Here is an 11565-nt window from a genome sequence, read left to right as displayed (position 1 = left end):
AGTCACTGGTATTGATAGGTCCATGTCGATAATTTACATGCATCATTGCTCTCTCTCTGTATACGTGCTGGTTATGCGTAAACTATTCGAACTCTATATGCTATTATCAAACTTGTATGCTCACCTTTACATTTTATGTATTGACTTTATTTTTAACGTATGTGACAGGTGCTTAAGTTACTAGGATGCTTAGACGTGTGGTGATGAAATCGAAGCTAGGAAGAGTCTAGAAACCAAGACAATTTATATGTTTAAATCTGAGTTGTCGGAACATGTTTTGTTTGAAGAATATCTATATCTGTAATAACTAGATTTATCTTATGGGTCACGGTATGGGACGTGATATTTAAAACTATTTGGTAATAATAGTTGTTATGGAATTTCTTTGAACAATCTGTTTCGCTCAGTGCCGCGCCCCGATGATTCCGCCATCGGTTGGGGTGTGACACCACCTTTGCCATCATCGCCTAATCCGAGTCCATGTCCTCGCCCTCCTCCTCATCATTCCAGTACGCCATATGCTCTCGAATGTAGGTAATGTCGGATTGCATGAAGGCAATGTTCCTCTCCATGCCACCGACTCGGGTGTTCGTGCTTTGTCCCAAGCTGAAGGCGTTTCGAGATACTTGAACTGTTTCCTGCATGATATTATACAAGTTATGCATGTTAGGAAAGTCGCTTCCCCCTTGGGAGGAAGATCCCGGAGTGAACCCGTAGGAGTATCGTGGATGACGGTTGGGGTCGTCTTCTATTACGAGGACTTGATCCGGATCATTCGGGCTCCAAACTTTTCCTTTGCTGTCTTTAAAGCGCAAGAGCTTGTTGTTGCAGTCGGCGATGAGGTTCAAGCTACGGCATAGGCTGATATCGGCCCAGGTGACGCCAACCCTATTGTGAAGCTTCATGGGGTGCATCCTGCGTAGGTCTTGTAGACCCGGGCGATCCAGCCGCAGAAGAAGATAGGCGTCGGATGTGTGGCTTTGGCATTGGAGGCTATGTTCTTCAACAACTTGTAGACGAAGTTGAGGGGCTGTTGGTTAAGGGTGCAGTAAAGGCAAGTGAGCTCCCGAAGATTAACAACGCCCCCGCTATCTTTCCTCTGACACAATGTACCGCTTAGGACCCGATGGATGTAGCGAGTGAACGATCCTATATTTTGATACTCTTGGTGTGACTCGGGTTGTATATCCCTTCTTCTATCTGTGCCCAGAATGCATTTCGTGTGTTATCGGGCAATTCAAAAATACTATCCGTGAAGACGGGCTCACCAGCCTCATCTTTGGTGTAGATCCCCACATCTACACCGAATTGAGCCATCGAAATACCATACCAAGTACCACCACATCTGAATGTAACTGCTTCATTATCAAACATTTCATTGATATCTTTCTTGAGGGCAAATGTGCTCAAGAATTCAAGGTTGAATTAACATTATCTAATAGCCTTGTTAGTGCTGCGGAATGCTGAAAAAATGATGCGAAGTGCTGAATTTATTAGTTTATTATTCAGATTGGACAATTTATGTGTTTAGGCATTTTTCGAAAAGTTTATTTATTATTGCAATTGTTGCCCCTAATTAGGGTTTTTGTATATATGTTTATCATGATATGCTTTCATATCATTCGTTAGTCGTTTCAGGGAGTTTCTGAACTCTCCTGGCATGAATAGTATGTTCGCATTGATTACCAACGTAGTATGACATCGTTGTTCGTTTTCGCGACACGACGAAAGTAGCAATATAAATTGTAATGTTTAAGCATGTCCTATCATTGCTAGACTTTGTACGACTTAATCATTCATAAATCAAGTCAAATGAACGCAATAAAATTGTATAAATAGTGACTAAGTTGTACGGAATTACCATTTAATTTTGCCGATTGTCACAACATTATTTTTCAATTTTGCCATTATAATCTAAATCATTAGATTATAGATCAAAGGATGTAGATTCTTTCCTACACTTCTCACAAAACACACCCTTTTTACAATAAGCCTACCATATATATATATATATATATATATATATATATATATATATAGTGTACGTATTGGCAGAAAACCCATAGTTATTGAGAAACCTAGGAAACTCTCACCTCACAATATTTTTTGATTTTGAAAACAATCACACGTGTAATATACATGTTTTTAAGAGTTTTAAACAAAAAAAAAAAAACAAAAAACAAAAAAAAAGCGCCGAGAGGATATTAAAAAAATAAACAAGTTTCGCACTATGCGACTTACATATGGCTTTTACATATGTTACACAAAATCTTGTTTATTTTTTTTTTATCAATTTTGGTCGGTGCTTTTTTGATTTTTTCTCAAAATCCTTAAAATCATGTATATTACATGTCTGAGTATTTTTTTCAAAATCAAAAAATGTTAGGAGGTTAGAGTTTCCTAGGTTTTCTCAATAACTATGAGTTATATATATATATATAGGGAGAAGATCATGCGAGAACCACCTCTTATTGTGAGAACTGCGAGAACCAATGTGAACACACCAAAAATGCCTAAAAATAGCTAAAAATCACACAAAATTTTTTTTTTGAATTTTTTAATATTTTTTATAAAAAAATCGCTACTTTTCGAAGCAAAAAAAAAAATTTTTTTTATTTTTTAAAAAAAAAAAAAATTTTTTTTGGCTTTTAAAAGTAGCGATTTTAACATAAAAAATATTAAAAAATTCAAAAAAAAATTTTTAGATTTTTTTTAGATTTTTTTTAGGTTTTTTGGGGGTTTAGTTTTTAGCATTTTAGCTTGGGGGGGGGGGGGGTTTAGGTTTTTGGGGGGTGGGGGAGGGGGGTTTAGGTTTTTTTTGGGGGGGGGGGTGGTGTTAGGTTTTTTTTAGGTTTTTTTTAGCATTTAGCTTGGGGGGGGGTTTAGATTTTTTTTTTTTTGGGGGGGGGGGGGGTTAGGTTTTTTTTTTGGGGGGGGGGGGTGGGGGGTTTAGGTTTTTTTTGGGGGGGGGGGGTTAGGTTTTTTTAGGTTTTTTTTATGTTTTTTTAGCTATTTTAGGTTGTGTTCACATTGGTTCTCAAGGTTCTCACAATAAGGGTGGTTCTCGCATGAGCCCCTCCCTATATATATATATATATATATATATATATATATATATATATATATATATATATATATATAGGGTGGGGTTCTAGAGTGAACACTAGTGTATTTGCGAACTGAGTGAACAAATCCTGGCCATTGATCTACGCACGTGTATGGCCAGGATCTCATCATCAAATCGTAAAATACACTAGTGTATTTCAACATCAAATCCTGGCCATTGATCTACACACGTGTATGGCCAGGATTACTTTACTCAGTTCCCAAGCTACACTAGTGTTTGATACAGATCGGAAGCGTACTCAAATGGCTCAAGAACAATCGATTAATCAAAGACGATAAATTGAACCTACGGTTCCAAGAACAAAGTTCTTTTTATAATAATCAACTCAAAATCTAAATAAACAATAAACCCTAGCTCCCTACTTATAGGTTAAATCATAATGTAACTAGGAAACAAATACGATAAAATAGGAAATTGAAATCTAACTAAATAATAAAAATAAATATTAATATGATCTGCATCTTTCTCCTCCTCTTCGAGAAAAACTCGTCCTCGAGTTTTGTTATTGAACCAAGCCCACCGGGATCAAAAGGAACATCAACCCTATTGCTTTTTATTATGAACCGCTTATCCAACTTAACTTTATGGTTCATCTCGCCCAACTCAGGACCTGGACCACCCGGGTCAAAAGAAACATCAGATCGTTTCTTGTTCCACTTTTTTGCACCCTTTGAAGTAACATTTTGATCACAAACAAGCACATGAATAGTATCAAACTGGATTTGAGTAGCATCATAGTCCACCGATTTTATTATTTTAATTAGGCTCGCCAAACCGATAAATCCATCAGTTTTTTTGTTGCATTTCGTTGTTGGGCTTATTGGCATTGTAGGCCCACCATGAAAATGCTCAATGACATTATTTGTGTACTGCTGCTGCTCCACCGAAAGTTTACATGGCCTAGAAAGACCTGCATTACTTAAATGTAATTGGTCAATAGGATTAATCAGAAGTGGACCTTTACAATTTGTGTTGTATGAACATTGATCCACTAAGTCATTTAAACCTTTCCCATTATTAAATATTTCACATGATTCAATTTGAGAAGCCTGTACACGTGTATATGTTCCACCATTTTTAAGGATATTATCTACATGCACGTGATCACATAATATCACCCCTGTTTTCTGAATATTCGAAAAATCCCATTCCATTTGAAATCCCAAAATCCTTGGGCCAAGATCCAATCTTATAGTTTTTTTCGGCATAAAGGATGGACTTACCGTAGAAGCACATTGAATCCAATAGATAGTCGCCGAACCACCCATCACCACCGTAGAACCACCACCTTCAACACTTTCAATACTACAAAACTTGGAAATCGCTTAATCAAAACCACAACGATATGAACCACCGGTTGCCCAAGCATACCACACATCATCCTCATACTCATCAAATACGAGAGAAGAATCATAGATAAGGTCAGGATCCTCGCTGCCTCGGGCGGTGAATCTACGGGGATGATAACCATCACATGATTCACGAAAGTTTGCATGGTGCACAATCTCGTTGCCTCGGGCGGCGAATCTACGAGAATGATCACCATATCCTCGGGGATTAAAAGGAACTTCGTCGTTGCCTCCGGCGGCGAATCTACGAACGAAAGTTTCTTCTTTTCCACGTAGAGCCATTTGAAAACCAAAAGCTCTGATACCAAATGATACAGATCGGAAGCGTACTCAAATGGCTCAAGAACAATCGATTAATCAAAGACGATAAATTGAACCTACGGTTCCAAGAACAAAGTTCTTTTTATAATAATCAACTCAAAATCTAAATAAACAATAAACCCTAGCTCCCTACTTATAGGTTAAATCATAATGTAACTAGGAAACAAATACGATAAAATAGGAAATTGAAATCTAACTAAATAATAAAAATAAATATTAATATAATCTGCATCAGTGTTCACTCTTGAACCTAATCCTATATATATATATATATATATATATATATATATATATATATATATATATATATATATATATATATATATATATATAGCGGAGAGTTCAAATGAGAAGAAATTTTTTGTAATAATAAAAAAGAAGAAATTTCAACCAATAAGAATGCTTCATTTTACTTCATTTAATTTTTGTATTTAATATTAGTGTAAGGGTATATTGGTAAACTTAGATGGATCATTAATTGGTAGTCTTCCTTTTTAATAGCTAACTACATTAAATTTGTAACTTATTTTCAAAAAAAAAAAAAAAACATATTTTTCAAAAGAAGAAAAAAATATTTAATTTAAAGTGTAGCATAAATTACGAGGTGTGTAGGATGAATTATGAGCTGTGTAGTATTGGGATTAAACCCTACAAAGGAACAATTGATAAAGCCAAAACTGGATCAGATAAGTGGATTCATCATAAGCAATTGTTTGCATCAGATCTTTCCCCTTGAAAGTGGCCCTAACATCTGATGTCCTCTAAGTACTGCTCTTTACAACAACTGCTGATTCCTAAAGACTGTTGAAGACAAAGCACTGATGCTCAATCAACTGATATGGTTCAAGTACTGCTAAAGACACAAAGCACTGTTGGAGCTATAACAGTGGAATGAAGAAGCAGTAGTTTAGTTTATCCTTTGTATTATTTGTAATCAGTTGTTTAGATATCAGTGGTTGTAATAGTCAGTGGTTAGAGGTTGTTAGGTGGTTAGATGTCACTTTCATGGTGACATCAGCCAAAAGATGCTTAGTGGTTTGTTCTGTACTATAAATAGAACAGTACCCTGTACTGTTCTATCAGCTCTCTTCATCACCAAGTCATTCTGTACGAACAATCACTGTGAGCTCAGGCTGAGGGGGAGATTATGTGCATGCATGTATTGTGATTGATTTTTGTAACAAATACAATCATTCGATTTCAATATAAACATGTTTGCTAAAACTTATTCTCTCATTGATTGTGTGTTGAAAGTTTGTTTCATTTAATTTCGCTGCATTTAACTCTGTTTCATCTTCATTATTATCAAACAAACACAATCAAAAGAAATTTAGATCCTAACAATTGGTATCAGAGCTAGGACAGTCAAACTTGATCTAACAATCATTTTGATGTAAAAGTTCAGCTAAATCTTATTGATACTCTCGATTGTTCGGTTTTAGTTGTAAAATAGAGTGAGGGATAATCATGTACAAAGTTGATTATTCAGAGCCTGAAAAGCAACCAGAATGATGTCAGAATCACAGGATAACACTAATAATGTTGGTTCACTCTTCAAACCACCTATGTTGGTTAGATCTGAATACAACATCTGGGAGTGAAAGATGGGTCCCATCTTAGCTCAACAAAATACCGGATGTTGGAAGTCGGTTATCTTTGGACCACATGTTCCAATGGTGCCGAGTGCGGAGGATCTAAAAGTCATGGTTCCTAAGAAAATTGAGAACTATACAGAACAGGATTTTCAGAAATTGAACTAGATGCCAAGGCATTTGGCATCGTTGCATCAACACTACCAAATGAAATCTATGCTGGGCTGTTACATTGTAACAATGCCAAGGAATTGTGGGATGCACTTAAGGAACAGTTTGGGGGGACTGAAGAAGTAATTGAACATAACAGGGAAATTTTAAACCAACAGTATGAAACCTTTTGTCACATTAAGGGTGAATCATTAACACAACAGTTTGAGCAATTTAGCTGTCTCATAAGTGAATTGAAACTTGTTAAGGTTGAATTTGCTAATGCGACACAAAATAGTAGGTTTCTCATGTCACTTCCTGAAAAATGGGACACAATTGCTTTTGTAACCAGGAATTCAGTTGGGTTCAAAGATCTGACCCTAACCCAACTTCATGGTAGACTCCTGACCTATGAAAGGGAGTTGAACCAGAAAAAGAAGTTACAAGAGTCTGGGAAAGTTGGAGATGACTATTCATTTGGCAACACAGCTCTTTTGGGTCAGGAAGAATCAGGTAGTAGTAAGGATCAGGGTTCTGATCATACATTGACATAACAGCTCGAGGAGCTTTTAATAACTTTGATTCTTACTCATCCAATTATGCTTTTACAGCTAATGGAGAAAACCAGAATTCTGACAATCTGTGCTTTGAACTCAATGATTCCAGCATTTTGTTCCAACTGATTTAGAGGAAATGGACATATTACACCAACTTGCACTGCTGAGTGTTAGAACCAGCAAGTTTTATAAAAGGACAGGGAGAAAATTTCCAGGGTTACATGGGAATCTGAAAGTAGGGTTGGATAAATCAAAGATAAAATGTTACAAGTGTAATAGGTTAGGTCATTTTGCTAGAGAATGTAGGAGTCAAACTAGTGGACCAATCATCACACATCCTAGTCCTAGCCCAAGACCACAAAATAACCAAACCACTGTGCATTATTCCCAATATGCCCCTGCTTATGTAAACACTGCTCACTACGCACACCCTGCAACCCCTGTTCCTGTGCACTATGTCCAAACCACTGTTCCTCAGATACAGTATGTCCAAGCCCCAACTCCTCAGGTTCAGGTGCAACAAGCTACACCTCAACAAGCTGCACCAGCAGTTGTTCAACCAGATCAACAAAGCTTTTTCACCCAAGGCTTTGTTGACTGGAGTAGCTTACCTGATGAGTTAGGTGATGAAAATTTTGCACTCTATGCTAAAAATGATGCTTCTAGTGATGATTTCTGTTTTGTAGCATTGGAATCTATACCAGAAGGGCTGGAAACTGAAGAAGGACAGTCAAATGAAGAAACAGTGGATACAATTGCTGAAGCAGTGGTTACTGCTGTTGCTGGTGAAATACTGTTGGGAGAAAATTCTGAATCCCTGTTGGAACCACTGTCTGACCCCTAGTCTGAAGAATAAGAAAAGAAACAAGGTGAAAAAGAAGAAAAGAGCCAGAAGAAAGTGAACATGTCTGTGATTTTGCCATGATGGCTGCAACTAAGGTATCACCCCAGGTTCTTAAAAACCTTTGTTTAGACAAATGCATCATAAAATTTGCAAACATTAAGGAGGTGAATGAAAACATTAGAGATAGATTGTTAAATGATGAAGTACAATTTGAAAAATCTTTAAAAGAATTGAAAAACAAATTGTCGAAAAAGATAATGAGATTTGCAACCTCAAACAAGAGCATTGCATAACCAAGCACATTAGTTGTTGTGAAGAGCAGTACTTAGAGGACATCAGATGTTAGGGCCACTTTCAAGGGGAAAGATCTGATACAAACACAATCAAAAGAAACTCAGATCCTAACAATTGGTATCAGAGCTAGGACAGTCAAACTTGATCTAACAATCATTTTGACGTAAAAGTTCAGCTCAATCTTATTGATACTCTCGATTGTTCGGTTTTAGTTGTAAAATAGAGTAAGGGATAATCACGTACAAAGTTGATTATTTAGTGCCTCAAAAACAACCAGAATGACATTAGAATCACAGGATAACACTAATAATGTTGGTTCGCTCTTCAAACCACCTATGTTGGTTAAATCTGAATACAACATCTGGGAGTGAAGGATGGGTCACATCTTAGCTCAACAAAATACCGGATGTTGGAAGTCAGTTATCTTTGGACCACATGTTCCAATGGTGCCGAGTGCTGAGGATCTAAAAGTCATGGTTCCTAAGAAAATTGAGAACTATACTGAAATAGATTTTCAGAAAATTGAACTAGATGCCAAGGCATTTAGCATCGTTGCATCAGCACTACCAAATGAAATCTATGCTGGGCTGTTACATTGTAATAGTGCCATGGAATTGTGGGATGCACTTAAGGAACAGTTTGGGGGACTGAAGAAGTAATTGAAAATAACAGGGAAAGTTTAAACCAACAGTATGAAACCTTTTGTCACATTAAGGGTGAATCATTAACACAGCAGTTTGAGCGATTTAGCTGTCTCATAAGTGAACCGAAACTTGTTAAGGTTGAATTTGCTAATGCAACACAAAATAGTAGGTTTCTCATGTCACTTCCTGAAAAATGGGACACAATTGCTTTTGTAACCAGGAATTTAGTTGGGTTTAAAGATCTGACCTAACCCAACTTCATGGTAGATTCCTGACCTATGAAAGGGAGTTGAACCAGAAAAAGAAGTTACAAGAGTCTGGGAAAGTTGGAGATGACTATTCATTTGGCAACACAGCTCTTTTGGGTCAGGAAGAATCTGGTAGTAGTAAGGATCAGGGATATGAGCATTACATTGACATAACAGTTGGAGGAGCTTTTAATAACTCTGATTCTTACTCATCCAATTATGCTTTTACAACTAATGGAGAAAACCAGAATTCTGACAATCTGTGCTTTGAACTCAATGATTTCCAGCATTTTGTTCCAACTGATTTAGAGGAAATGGACATATTACACCAACTTGCAGTGCTGAGTGTTAGAACCAGCAAGTTTTATAAAAGGATAGGGAGAAAATTTCCAGGGTTACATGGGAATCTGAAAGTAGGGTTGGATAAATCAAAGATAAAATGTTACAAGTGTAATAGGCTAGGTCATTTTGCTAGAGAGTGTAGGAGTCAAACTAGTGGATCAATCATCACACATCCTAGTCCTAGCCCAAGACCACAAAATAACCAAACCACTGTGCATTATTCCCAATATGCCCCTGCTTATGTAAACACTGCTCACTATGCACACCCTGCAACCCCTGTTCCTGTGCACTATGTCCAAACCACTGTTCCTCAGATACAGTATGTCCAAGCCCTAGCTCCTCAGGTTCAGGTGCAACAAGCTGCACCTCAACAAGCTACACCCGCAGTTGTTCAACCAGATCATCAAAGCTTTTTCACCCAAGGCTTTGTTGACTGGAGTAGCTTACCTGATGGGTTAGGTGATGAAAATTTTTATAACAACCCTAAAAGAAAACCGACACCCTCATAATTTTTCCGACACCCTAAAAATATTTAAAATATCCCAATACGTCCCCAAAAACACCCCATACGCAAAAACGGACCCTGAATACCCTAAATATTATCAAAAATAATTAAAAATTGAATTTTTAGGTTTGTCACGGGCCGCGTAAGCCTCTTAAGGATCTTACGTGGGCCGCTAGAGATCAAGAATGTGGCGCAGCCCGATGATGACACGTGTCATCATCATGGCATGTCTAGTGGATGACCCGGATCAGCTACAGCGTTGACCAGAGTTGACGCGGGCCGCGTAGGCCTTTGTCTACTCTTACACGGGCCGCGTAGAAGTCAAATTCAGTCCCTACAAATTGATTTGCTCGGATCTTCAGTCAGTTTGTCCCAAATCTTTCTTTCTCACTTAATTTCTGAAGTGTAGGCATAATACTCGGGTATTATACCCCCCTAAAATAGCGAGGTTCTGCTACGATGTAAGTATCATAACCCCTAGAGACGTATTAGATACTCTGCCCGATTGATCTAGGGTTTTGTAACGACTGTCGTGGTTCTGCCCAACGTAGTCGTTGGAATGCCGTCTCGGGGAGGGTATTACTAATGTTAAAATGGGTTATTATACAAACACGCGTGCATTTGTGTAATTTATAGATTATCATCAGGAAACCCTAAAGGATAATCTAAGACAGCAATGTGAGTTTATCCGCTTTTTGTAAATTTATTGTTAACTGTTTTTACAAAACCTCACATGAATAATTTTATATTAAGCAGTTATTGAGTATAAGTAAGAATACAATTATCATGGGTATGTTGGGGTTTTGTATACAAAATTTGTTACTGCAGGGGTATCATTTCCACAAGTCGGGTCTGTCACACCCCCAAAATCTACATGCGGAACACCACCGCTTGGAGGCGTGACCGACCAGGATCCAGCCACCAATTATACTGAGCATTGATTAGTAGTAGAAATATTTGCTATCCAAAGTAGTTAGCAACATCGTAGTTTAAGTTCGATAATTAGTTTAAACAAAACAGCGGAAGCATAAACCAAACAGTTTTAAAGATAGTTATTAGTTCTAGATAATTAAACCCAACACACGGGTTTTGACGAACACTACACATCCCCAAGCAGCAGCTCCTCAGTCACTGGTTACCTGCAAAGCATGCAGTAAGGGGTCAACAATAATGCTGAGTGAGTTCACTAGTTGTCCAGTTTTAGTTTGCCAAAAACTTAAGTTGTTTAGATAAAGCATTTATAATCACGTTGTGGGGAGCTACCCCATCTGTAAGCTCACTAAACTGTAGATACCGAAACTGTTGACGGAAAGTTGTTGTGTCCCGAGTCAATGTCTATCGTCATTGACCATGATGCAAGGTCTACTAGTTCACGCCCGATCTCCCCCGGTCACGGTGTGAGGTTGTCAAACCTAATAGCGCTATTAACTAATAACCCGTTCGCCCCCGGTGATTAATCGGTACTGTAAGCAGGGACTTAAAGTGATAGAGTTTCGTTTAGCATGGCTAGTTGTGATTTATAAATAATATCCAAACGTATCTCCCCCGGAGATAGTAGTTACCCATTCTGATTTCCCCCGGAAGTAATGGTT

Source organism: Helianthus annuus, chromosome 16, assembly GCF_002127325.2.
Source record: "Helianthus annuus cultivar XRQ/B chromosome 16, HanXRQr2.0-SUNRISE, whole genome shotgun sequence".
Lineage (NCBI taxonomy): Eukaryota > Viridiplantae > Streptophyta > Magnoliopsida > Asterales > Asteraceae > Helianthus > Helianthus annuus.
This window is presented reverse-complemented; position numbering follows the sequence as displayed.